We start from the raw sequence: 13,568 nt of genomic DNA, 5'->3' as shown, positions 1-13,568 counted from the left end.
CAAAGCTATAATCCTATGAGTTCTTGACTATAACACTAGTAGGCCTTCTACTTGCCCCTCTATGGTATGACCTCATTTACTCTCCTGCTATTAGCTGTTGAGTCATTTTCAATTATGTCCAACTCCTCATGGCAAAGATACTGGAATGATTTGCTATTTCCTTCAGTAGCTCATTTTATAGATGAGGAAACAGAGGCAAACAAGGTTAAATGATTTGCCCAGGGTTACATAGCTGGTGTCTGGGGTTGGATTTGAACTCATGATGATGAGTCTTCACATTTTCAAACCCAGTCCTCTGTCACTGAGTCCCCTAGCTGCCCCTTCTGCTATTAGACAGAAGGCTATGGTCTGCTGGTTAGCCATGTTAGTGACTAAACACCTATGTGATAATAAACTATCATAGACGTTATGGGGAAATAGGAGAGAAAATTCCTGATATTGATTACACATGAAGCCAAATCTCATGACAACAAATGCCAATGGAAGAAGAATATTGGTAGAACAACAAAAAAATCCCAACCACCTACTTTTTTCAGACTATATTCAATGCAGAGCAGCATTCCAACAATTAAATAATAACTTATTAATCACCTACTCTGTGCAAGGCATTGTCCTAAAAGTTAGAGATAAAAGATAGGAGATAGATCCTGCTACTCTCAAATAATGTGGGAAGGAAAATTACACAAATTACTATGGTGCAAGGAGAATAAGATAAGCATAAAGAAGCCGAGGGAGAATAGTATGAAAAGTCTGAAAAGAGAGAGGTCTCTTTCACCTGAGATGAAGAAAGATTTCATGAAAGAGGTGGCATTTGAATTGGCCCTTGATAGAACAGAAGGAATTCAAGACATGAAGATGGCGTGATGAATTATCTATAATGTTGTTTTGTACTTTGTGATATGTAAATGCAGTGTTGAGTATGTATTATTATTCTATTTAGTTATTATTTTTATTACTATTCCCAGTGTTTTGTTTTTCTCCTCATGTAAAGCAGTCTACCATTCACGACTTTGCATTATAGGCTTATTCAAGATGATATTAATGTTGATTTTGATGTACTCTCAAACAATTTTTCAGGGGAGTGAAAAATTTTTGGCCAAGGGGAGAAATGTAGAGGGCATCAATAAAAGCCTCTACAGAGATATTGTTACTCTACCTCTAGGAAGCAATATCATCCTCAGACTGTCAATTTAAATCTCATTCTGGAGAGAGTGTGAGCTTTCATGGTTGAAAAGAGACTGAGGTACAAAGAGAAAGAGGATGAAGAAAATCTATCTTTCAAAGAGTATTGTAAAGGGAACTCTGGAAAAATTCTGCCTGGAAGAATGGCATGAGAAAAGGTATGGAGACAAAAGAAAGTGGATAGAAAGTATGTAGATTGACTGGAATACAGAATGCACACAGGGGAGTAGTATAAAGTAAGGTTGCACAGGAGGCTGGAGCCAGATTATAGAGAGCCTTGAATGTCAAAATAAGTATTTTATGTTTTACTTGGGGAAAAAAAAGTCTCTGAAGATCTTTGAGTCCAGGGGTGGCATGATCTTGGCCATATTTTAGGAAGACTTCTTAGAGATAGGTTACAGAACAGAAGAACTGGAGTCATTTAGAATGCTGTTATAATAAGTTAGGTGAGATGAGATGAAGATTTAAACTAGAACAGTGCACTGGACTGCGGAAGAGAGGCCAAATGCAAAATATGTAGTAAAGGCAGAAACTACAGGACTTGGCAAAATGACTAGATGCTCGGGGTAAGGAAGAGAAAAGAGTTAAAGATGGATCCAAAATTATAACCCAGAGAAACTAGGAGGATGGCCTAGCTTTCATTAATAGAAACTGAGAAGCCAGGAGTAGAGGGATAGGTTTAAGAGAAATGGTCCAATCCATTTCCACAAGCTTTTATTAAGTACCTAAGGGAACGGAACAGGTTTAAGAAGGATAATCTAATCACATTCAACAAGCATTTATTAAGCACTGCTATTTATCTGTGAGATCCTGGGTTTAGGTGCCGGAGATATAAAATCAAAATTTAGAGGGATACAAAAAGTAAAGAAAAGTGCATATATGTGGTTATTTGAAGAGAAGCAGAGCCCTCTCAAGCAGGAGGATCAGATAAAGCTTTCAATAGGAGGGGGTACTTAAGATGAGGCCTGAAAGTCATGGATTCTAAGAGATAAAGGGGAGGAGGAAGTACATTCTAGGGGTGGAGGATGACCTATGCAAAGACAGAGAAGCAGAAGACAGAATGTTGAGCTTAAGGAATAACAAATAGGCTACTTTATTTGTAAGAAAAATTTGACGGGGGATGATTTAAAAATATCCTTGGGAAAGCAAGCTTGAGACAGATTGTGAAGGATTTCAAATGCCAAGCTGAATAATTTATATTTTTATACTAGGGGCAATAGGGAGCCATTGAAGTCAGACAAATAGCCAACAAACATTTATTAAATACACCAGGTACTGTGCTAAGTACTGAAACATGCAAAAAAGAGGCAAAAGACAGTCTCTGCCCTCAAGGAGTTAACAATCTAATGAAAACAAAAATGGCACTTAAGGTTTTTAAAGTGCTTTACAAATATTAATCCATTTGATCCTCAGGTTATTTTTAGATTTTAGTGCACTGTTTTTAGATTTCGATTTTAACTCAGGTCTTTCTGTTTCCAGGCCTGGTGCTCTATCCACTATACCACTGGGCCACCCTAGGTGCTATTATTATCCCCATTTCACAGAGAAGAAAAGTGAGGCATGTAAAGGTCAAGTGACTTACCCCAGCTCACACAGCTATTAAGTGCCCGAGGCTGGATTTGAACTTCTGACTCCAGAACTATAGCTTGCTCTACTGTACCACCTAGCAGCCTCTTAAAGGTTCTTGAGCAGGGGAACGACAGGATTAGACATGTGCCTTAGGACCTGCACAGAGGATGGACTGCAGAGGAGAGTCCCATTAAGAAATTGTAATAATTGAGAAAGGTGGTGATGAGAACAGTAACTAGGGTGATGGCTATCCAAGCGGAAAGAAGAGGAGTGATGCTCCAGATGTTGTGGAGGCAGTCAGTAAGACCTGACAAAGTAATGGAGATGACAAGCAAGGTGAGGGTGCTGGGGAGAAAAAGGAAGGGCCAAGGATGACGTCAAGGTTTCAAATACGAGTAACTAAAAGGGCGTTAGTACCATCAACAGAAACAAGGAAATCTATAGGAGGGTTGGGGTTAGGGTTAAATACAATGAGTTGCACTTTGGGACAATGTTAAGCTTGAAGTACTTACAGAATGGCAGTGAGGTGGCCCAGTGGATAAGAGAGCCAGGCCTGGAATCAGGAAGACCTGAATTCAAATCTGACCTCAGGAACTTACTGGCTATGTGACCTTGGGCAAGTCATTTCACCCTGTTTGCCTCAGTTTCCTCATCTGCAAAATGAGCTGGAGAAGGAAATGGCAATGTACTCCAGTATCTCTGCCAAGAAAACCCCAAATGGGGTCACAAAGAGTCAGATGCAACTGAAACAACTTAACAGCAAAAATGGAACAAAGATGGCCAGAGAGCACTCCTAGAGTGGGTCTAGGCTGAACTAGGAATGGTGACCAGCAGTGTCAACTAGGATGAGAACTGAGAAAAGGTTACTGGATTTAGCACTTAAGGGATCATTGGTAACTCTGGAGAAAGAAATTTAAGTTGAGTGTCAAAGTTGGAAGCCAGATTACAAGAGGCTGCAGAGTGAGTGGGTTAAGAAATAACTGATTCGATTTCAGATGTGTTGGGTTTGTTCAAAAAAAGACATTGGATGGCCCCTTAAAATCTATTGCAATGGAACCTGACTTTAAACTGCAAATATACACAAGAGGCAGAAAACTAAAGAACATACACGACCAGTTACATGTAATGTGCTGTTCAACAATCCTATTAGTCATCCGTTGACTCCCTAGCAGAGCTGCTATTCCAAACCTTCTCCACCCTTCTCAAGTCACGACTCCTTCCCATCCCTTTATTCACAGGCTTCCTCTATCTTAAAAGTAACCTTCCTCTGACTTTGCTGTTCCTTCTAGCTATTTTATGGACCCTTCCTACTTTCAGAGTCAGACTTTTCTAAGGAGTAGTCCCCACACATTATTGTAATGATGTCATCATCTCCCTGCTGCCATGGTCCTCTTCAAGAATGAAGGACAAATACAACCTGTGAGTGAGCAGTCTCTCCTCTCCTCTCCCCTCCCTCCTTACCTGGAAGTGTTCTGTCCAGGGGAAGGTACACTTCAATGGCCAAAAGCTGCCTTTTTTCATTTGGGTTTACTGGTTAGATTTTTTTCTCAAGACTAAGCCTTAAACCCAATTCACTCTGGAGCTCAAAGGACAATAGGTCTTTGCCCTCCTAGCACAGAGTGAATGTAAATGCTAAATAGTAACAGTTTCTCTTTTGGCCACCAACCCTGAGGGTCTTCCCCTCCCAGTTTTTCTTTTTTTATTAAAAGGGCCATCCCTTGAGTAACTACTTACGGTACCTATGGTATCTCACTCAAAGTGAGAATGTGATAAGACCTTAGCTTGAAAGGGCTAGGGTCTCCCATTGCATCCTGGGCCATCTCCAGTCATCCTGATGAATATCAGGCCACTGGACCCAGATGGCTCAGGAGAAGAAAGTGAGATTGGTGACCCTGCACAGCCCTCCCTCACTCAAATCAAAGTCAAGAGCAAGTCATGTCATCATCTCCTTGATGTCATGGTCCTCTTTGAGAATGAAGGACAAACACAATGGATTACTGAAAATATTCTTTCAAGGGGTACCACTGACTTCCTCCTAATCAACCATATCTGGGCTTTCTTCTCATGTTTGGATTTGGGTTCCTTAACCTTAGCGCATTTAATACTGCTTGCTGTCTCCTCCTTCTTGAAACTCTCTCGTTATTTTGTCTTTTAACTGTATTAACTATCTTGGTTTTCTTCCTAGCTTCTTCCTCCTTCACTACTGTGCTCTTTATTGCAATCTCAAAACAGGCCCCCCCCAATCCTTGTTACTGTATCTCTTTTCTCACTATGTTTCCTCCCCTCAGATTGGTTGACTAAATCTGATTGGTATTCAAGGCTCTTCAAAAAAAGACCCCAATCACATTAACTTAACCACTCATATACAACATTCTAGCCAAACTGGCTTGTTCACTATTCCCAGAACATACCCACACAGACTATCTTCCCCAATTTCTGTCCCCTGCATAACTATATCTATATATGTGTATATATACATATATATATAATCTATATATAGTATACATATAGTCTAGTTGAAGTTATACCTATTCTTCAAGGCCCAGGTCAAAAATCAGCTCCCCTAATCGTTCCCCAGATAGAAATGAGCTCTCTCTCCTTTGACCTCATCTATACGGAAATTCTGTCCAACAGTATATACTGAAAGTAGACTCTAAGTTCCCTGAGGGCAGGGACGGTCTTACCTTTGGATCTGAATTCTTATGCGTACCACAATGTCTAATATACAGTAGATGCTTAATATACGCTCGTTGATTAAGTGATTCTTGTTTGTGTCCTTCCACAAAGCCTCTCTCAAGGATCTACCAAATGCACTGGAGGCTTTCCTCTTTCTGAATTTAGCATTTCATAAGCATACAGCAATATCTGAGCTATCCATTCTGTAGGTGCTACAGGGAATAGGATTCTACACTTGGATCCATGAAGACCTGAGTTCAAAGTCTGCCTCAGACACTTAACTGGCTGTGACCCTGGAAAAAACATTTGGCCTCACTCAGTTGTCTCACCTACAAAATGAGAGTAATAGTCCTATCTCACTGGGTTGTTGGGAGGATCAAATGAGATCGTCCATATGAAGTACTCTGTAAACTTTAAAGCGTTATGTGAATATTAACCATCATCATTATTATTTCCCTTGCTCTTGATTGATCATCCTCTCGCCTCCTTTTGAAAATCATGGACAATATCCTTTATACTACTGTTTCTATTCAAGTTGTCTTTGGCAGTATGAAACAGCCTACTCCTAGCCTACTTACCCACTGTGTGCATTTCCACTGCCCTTTGCATTGTCCATAATTTTAAGCTTTTAGAATCAAATAATGTTCCATGAGTCATATAGTATCATTCATATAGCATCACCAGAAGACTGGTTTAGTGCCAAGGAACAGCTCATTAAATCACTAAAAGTGGTGTGCAATTTCCAAAAACACACCAGTCTTTTCCTTTTCTCCTCTTCCAACTGGAGATATAACTCACTGCCCATCTGAAGCGTCTGTCAAAGATATAAGTACTGCTGCTTTCATTGTGGTATAGAGATGACCCCAAGTTCTTAAAGAGTATGCCCACAGGCATAAGCTCTGGCAGGTTTTACCAACCATGGTCCCAGGAACAGATTTCGTCTGATTTCTAACACCAACTCAGTTAAATACAGAGAATCTCATTAATCAATCAGCTGCAAGAATGCATTAAGTACCTAGTAAGGATAAAAAGACAAAAATGAAATTATCACCATCAGGTGATGAATTCTTTGGCCATGAAACTATATTGTATTACAGTTATTATGTTTATGTACATGCCTTATATCTCACCTATTAGATCTGTTCCATGAACTCTGGGATTTTTATCTCACACTGTATGCTACACATTGCAGTTATTCAATATATTGCCAATGAATTAATGAAGAAATAAATATATAGGGATACATCTATATCTATCTACTTATATGTACATACAGTTTGGAGCCTTATTTAAATAGATCCGCTGAATTGGGTACTTCTTCCAAAGGCACATATGACAATCCATTCATACTTTCTTGTCTTGGGTGACTTTCATCCAATTTAAGGAGAGGAGGAAGAAGGTAAAACAAACACAATGGAGGTCATTCTCTAGGTCTTTTGACATCACATCAGTACCAATGAAACATTCACATGGAGTCCATCTGTTAAACCTCACTCTCATAACATAACTGGTCTATCTCCCTTTCTAACTGTGCATCTCCTAGATGATACTTTTAAGCCATTTTATACACACAGGTCCCTAGTGGCAACATGCTGCCAAACATGCCTCCCAGTTGCCCTCTGGGTCACTTACAATTTTTGTTCCTCAGAGATGACCATATTCCATGATTTGTAACCATGTAGCAGCATGCAGCCACGTAGCATATAGAAAAGGAAAGGAGTAATTAATAGTGACTTGTGTGACTGCCTGTGCCAAATACTTGGAGAAGAAGGTATACCAATTCTGCCTCAGCTGTCCATGAATGAAGCTAAGTATTCAGAGGTAAAAGGAGAGGAAGATTTTTTCCATTCAGAGCTGAGTGAAAGTTAGCTGGACTCTGGTCCTATGACGGTCTTCTTCAGTGTATGGAAACAAGTCAGCCCCAGCTTCACAAGGCAGAGAAGATGAGGAGGGCATAAAAGTGTCCAGAAGCCTCAATCTTCACGTACCTTAGCCTGGCCCTACACTTCAGCAGCACAGCTGAGGGGGCTATATCATCCCAACCCAGGAGGTGAATTTCTTTCCCATGCCCTCCATCCAGTTCCCCACCAACCTACTCTCAAACATGAGCACCATCTACTGGTCAATATGCTCACAGCAGCTGCGTCAGCTGACCACCACACTCCATCCACGCTGAAGTCTGGCTCAGAAGACACATGGCCACAGGGGTCACTTCTCTGGCCTTGGAGACACAGGTTCTAACAAGACCGACATTTATATTTAATAAGAAAAGAGAAGAAGTGTGGCTTCTTGGTGCAACTATGGAAGATTTCATGTATGGTCACTTGGACTCATGCATATGTGCAAACCCTCAAGTCCGTTCTTTCTGGGGTCCAGTTCCACCTGAAGAATACTCTTCTAAATAATTTCACACATTACTCAGTCATTCATGGTGTAGCAGAATGAGCAATGGGCCTGGGAGGCAGGAGACCTAGGTTCTAAGTTCTGACTACCATTTATTAGCTGTCTAACTCAGGCAGGAATTCTTACTCATGGATAAATTATACAGACCAGTGGTATCGAACCCAAATAGAAGATGGAGGCCACTAAATGGTACCTAAGGATCGCTGTAGGCTGCATACTGACTTAGAAGAACACATATTAACATTATACATGTTCTATTGTATTTCCTAATTACATTTAATTTGGTTCCTGGTTATATGTTTGACATCTCTAGTATAGACTCTATGTTACAGCATTAGCTAGAGATGGATCCAGTGGAAAGAGTAGCTCGGTGGCTCAGTGGGTACAGCACTGGGCCTGGAATCAGGAAGACCTGAATTCAAATACAGCGTCATACATTTACAAGCTGTGTGACCCTGGACATGTCACTTAATTTCTGTTTGGCTTAATCCCCTGGAAAAGGAAATGGTATAAAGATACTGCAGTATCCTTGCCAAGAAAATCCATGGGTGGTACGGTCCATGGGGTCAACAGCCACAGAAAGCAAGAAGAATTTGAGCCAGAGGACCTAGACTCAAAGCATACTTCTACTATTTGTGACCTCATGTGACCTGGGTGACTAACAACTTCTTCGAGTAGATGGCTTCCCTGGCCCCTCCAGCCCTGACTCCACCTTGCTGCGGTCGCTCATCCTTCATTTTCAAAGAGGACTGATGACCTCACAGGTAAGGCCCTGACTTGCAGGGATACTGGAATTAAGTGAGGCACAGGTGTGCAAAGGCATCAGCCTCACTGTCACTTCCAGAATCATCAAAGTCTAGAGGCAGGACAAAATTCGGGGCAGCTGGAGATGGCCCAGAATGCAGTGGATGAGATTGGCATCTTCAATGCCTGACCAAGCTCTAAGTGCTCCAGAGCACTTCAGCTGCCTTCAACCTATGAAATCAAGGAAGTCTACAGTGTTCAAGGTAGGCTTCCTGTAGCAAGTGAGGTTTGATCTGGGCCTTGAAGAACAGGTGGGATTTTGACAGATGGGAAAGAGGAAGAAGTATATCCCAGGCAGGGGGGAACAACATGTATTGTTCTGCAAAGCACAGAAGTGGAAATGTTCTAAGAACCAGAGTTGTTGTTGTGTTCATCCTTCGTTTTCAAAGACCATGACATCAAAGAAATGATGACATGACTTGCTCTTGACTTTGTTTTGAGTGAGGGAGGGTTGTGCAAGGTCACCAGCCTTACTTTCCCCTCCTGAGCCATCTGGATCCAGTGACCAGATATTCATCAGAATGAATGGAGATGGCCAAGGATGCAATGGGAAACCTTGGCCTTTTTAAGCTAGTCCTTTTCACCTACTCACTTAGAGGGAGGTAATGCCCATTGAGTGAACAGACCTCTTTAAGATGTAGTCAGGGAATGGCCCTTTTAATGAGCCAAAGGAAATAATAACAATCAGACTGGGAGGGAAAGAGGAACTGTCATTATTGATGATCACTCTAAGTCAGCCATTGGGCAGGGACCTATTGTCCAACCTGTGGGTTTCAGAGTGCACTGGGTTTAAAAACCAGAGTAGAAGAAACTAGAAGAAAGAACTGCTCCTTGTCAAGATTGGGAAGTACCTAATCCTGGGGTAGTGGAATAGGCAATGGACCTGTGTTCCTTGTTCTGGGATAGAACAATGGCCTAGTACTATCTAACGTACTTAGGTAATTCTCTGGGGGCTGGGTCAAGGCAATTGCTTCTGTCAGAGGCAGCCCAAGGGACTCATAGGATGTTAAAACTTAAAGAGATTTAGAATAGCATCTTGTCCAACTTTCTCATTTTCTAGAAGGGAGACCCCAAAATGTTATGTGACTTGTCGAAAATCACACAGATATTTGACAAAGCCAATTACAGAACCTGTTTTCCTATTTCTAGTGTACAACAGACCATCTCCCTTACCCCAAATTAACCCCTATAAATCTCTGATCTCAAGCACCCTAAGAGGTGGCATCCATTCTACATACGTTCTCCTTCCCTTGCCTTCATTCTAGGGCTTTATGCTTCCAAGGCACCAGGAGTCAGGAAGCAGTATGATACAGCACCAAATGGAATCATACTGAATCCACTAAATTGTAAACCTCAATTCCCCTAGGGGGTAAGGGCCTCAGCCCCTATCCTACTTGTTTGGGTCTTTGGGAGTAGGAGTGACTTGATGTCAGTCTTGACTTTCCTGGGAAGCGCAATGGTCTCAGGACAAGTCCTGAAGCAGTGCTAAGTCAACACAAACCAAAACAAATAAAAACAATGCAGGTAGAAATGGACCAGGATTTGACCCTATGAAGTCAGCATGCCACCCTGAAATAAGGAGGTTGCCCCAACCTTTCTAGAGACAGAAGAGACATGCAAGCCAGCCTTCAGCTCTTTCCTTAATGTTCATGAAATTATAGCCTACTACCACAGAATCTAAGACTTGGAGGGGAATCGTATAGGTCATTTAGTCTAACCCTTAAGGGAAACATAAATTCATTTTAACTCTTCCAAAAAGGTAGTCATCCAAACCCTTCTTAAAGAGCCAGTATTTCACTGCTTCCTAGGAGGTAACACACCAAAGTAGAAAAAATGCTAGGAAGGAAGTAAGGAGGAAAGGAATGGAGAGGAGGAAGGAGGAGGGAAAGAGGGAGGGAGAGATGGATGGAGGAAAAGAGGGAGGGAGGAAAAAATATTTGTTACATACTTACTAAGTTAAGCAGTGTTTTAAGCTCTAGGAACATAAATACAAGCAAGTCAAAGAGCTGCTATTCCAAACAGGAAAAGCTAGAGCTGGAAAGGGCAGGGTTGGCCAAGGGCAACCTTGGAGAATGCTAGGAAGTGGTATGGTATCCTGGTTTCTGAGCATGGTAAGAGAAAAAGTTCACTGTGCCTTCCCAGAGTCCCTGGCAGAGGAATCCCCAAATTCTGATGGGAAGTGAAGGAGAGTCAGAGTGGCTACTGCCTGGTCTGGAGTTGTCTGGAGAATGACTTAAAGTCATGGAATACCTGGATTCAGAAACCAACGTCTGATACTGTAAAACCCTAGGCAAATCATTCAGCTTCTACTGGCCCCAGTTTCCTCATCTGTAAAATGAGAAAGCTGGACTCTATGGCCTTAAGGTACCTTCCAATTTTAAATCTAAAAAGCAGATGAGCCAAGCCAGCCCATTTTATTTTTAGACAGTTTTAAGATTAGGAATTATTTTCTGTTATTTATTTCTTGTACTTGCAATCTTTTCCATTATAGCTTCTACTCACAAGTCCTATTTCTGACCTCTGGGTTCAAGCAGAATTGGATCCCTCCTCCATATGGTTGACATGGTCCCTAGGACCAGGAATTAAGTCACAGCCTTAAAGCTGGATGGAACTTTAAAGACCACTGAGTCTGACTCTTTCATTTTACATATGAGGAAACTGAGGCCATTAAGTACCTCATCCAGGGTCAGAGAGCTAAGTGTTTGAGGTAGGATATTTGAACCTATAGACACCCATAACAGGTTAATATAGGTATGAAACTTATTATTGGGGGAGGGGAGGCTATTCTGAATTTGTTCTTAATGATGGGAAGCATTCACCAGAAAGGCAGGACTTCTGGAGAACTGTTGGAGGAGGGAGGTGGAGACAAAACATCTTTATCCCCCGCCCTGACACCCCCACATTCACCTACCCTGCTTCCCACAGACTAGGAAAATGTCACCCAATTCAACCCACCCAGGCAAAGTGTGTCAGCAGGAAACAAATGTCATCTCCCTAGGGTGGAGGAGAAAAAAACATCTTCGGGGAGCCAGGGAAGAGGGGAATGTGTAAATGAGGAAAGGTAGGGCCCAGGAGGGGGGAGTGAGGGGTTTCTGAGATCCCTAGAATCAGAACGGGGCGGGGGGGAGAGGGGGGTGGAGCCTTAGGGACTTCTGAAGGGACCACCATTCTCTCCCAGGTCTGAGACGGACTTTGGATGTCTCCAGAGGCAGGATGCCTGTGAGCACTACCTGATCAGAGAGAGTCTGTGATAGAGCCTGGCAAAGGAAGGGACTGGGATAATGAAGACAAGGCATCCCTAAAGACACAGCCTGGTTTCAGTGTCCTTTTACAATGTCAAATTCCCTTGTATGAAGAGAGCTAGGGAAGCACAGCCAGCTGGAGAAGAGGCCTGATTTCCCCTCTGACCAGTCCTGTTTGCAGGCACTCAGAGATGCTGGTTATATCCTCGCCTAGCTTGAAGAAATCCTCTATTTTCAAAAGCTTTTCTCCCTGTGTCTCATGGCCCCTCTTCTGGAAACAAAGCAGCAGGGATGAGTGTGAAAGGGTTAATCCCTTTTTTCCCTTCTCTCCTTCTCCCTCACACCCACCCCTCCTGTGCTGCCACATGCGAGCAAAGACACGATTTACACTGTTATTAAAGTGATTTATTTAGTTTTAATTTGGGGGTGAAATTGGTTCTGCTGGAAACAGAAGGCTGACAGGCTTGGCAGGAGGCAGAGCAGTTCGTGGGTAGGCACCATGCCAATCCCCTCCCCTCTGCCTGTGACCCCATGTTCCTGACCCCCATCTTCCTGACCTACATCCAGACAGACATCTTCTCCCCTCTCTCAATCTCTCCCAAATCACCAAAGTTTAGGCAAACATTCCTTAGGTACCAGAAGGTCAGAAGGCCAATCAAGTTTACCTCTTATGATCTGGGTCCCTCAAGTTTCAGAATCAACAAGTTTGACTGTCTCACATGCCCTAAATCTTTCCAGGCCACAAAAGTCATCAGACTTGGAGATGTCTTTGTCTCAAAGTCTACTGTCCACCAAGCACCAGCTTGGCCTTGACCTGAGGAGCTAAGACTGGCCTCAGACGGTATCATGAAGTCAGAGACACTTGTCTTTACTTCTCCTTCCTCATTCACTTTCGGCCCCTTCTTCTCATAACTCTTTCTACCCCATCTTGTTCTTAGCTAAATCTCAGCTAAAAATTATTGTTGTTTGATCATTTTTCAATCCTCTCTGACTCTTTGTGACCCCTTTTTGGGGATGTTTTCTTGACAAAGATATTGGAATGGTTTGCCATTTCCTTCTCCAGCTCATTTTACACATGAGTAAGCTGAGGCAAAAAGGGTTAAATGACTTACCCAGGGTCACACAGCTAGTAAATGTCTGAGGCTAGATTTGAACCTAGGAAGATGAGTCTTCCTGACTCCATACCTGGCACTCTATCCATTGCGCCACCTAGCTGCCCCAGCTAATAATAATTAAGATATTAGTTGAAATTAACTTAAGGTATCACCCCTCTTAGGGATATTCACAAAACCAAAACTGGCAACTTCTATTCCTGGGGTAAGTGGGCCAAGGAGAAGCTCAGCTGGGGGTTGCTGCTGGGGTAAAGAAGTATATATGGGAATAGTACAAGGTTTCCAAGCTGAAGAAGGAGGAAACCGGCCCTCTGGTGCCCTATGGCTATTGCATTATTTTCCTGAGGCAAAACCTGGGTCAAAAGTCTCATTCTTAAAGAAAGCCTTTAAGATGCAAAAGAATTTCAGGTAGGTAAAGAGTGAAGAGAGGTTTTGGAATGGGAAGAACTCTTCTTTCAGCTTCTCAAACAATATCAACGGGCCCTGACCAGGAGTACTGGAAAACTAGTAAGAAGCTGAGCCAGGATTCAAAACTGTATCTTCTGACTCTAAGTCCTGCAGCCCTACCCTATTCCAGGTT

At 42.4% G+C, this 13,568-nt stretch overlaps 1 protein-coding gene across 5 annotated transcripts in view; it reads right to left on the bottom strand.

The window, feature by feature from the left end:
• The window catches only part of ADCK1 (aarF domain containing kinase 1), a 216,528-nt gene that overhangs the window by 86,423 nt on the left and 116,537 nt on the right, over positions 1-13,568 (bottom strand). The gene's annotated exons all lie outside the window — the stretch shown is intronic.

This window comes from Notamacropus eugenii, chromosome 7 (assembly GCF_028372415.1).
Source record: "Notamacropus eugenii isolate mMacEug1 chromosome 7, mMacEug1.pri_v2, whole genome shotgun sequence".
NCBI lineage: Eukaryota > Metazoa > Chordata > Mammalia > Diprotodontia > Macropodidae > Notamacropus > Notamacropus eugenii.
This window is presented reverse-complemented; position numbering and strand designations above follow the sequence as displayed.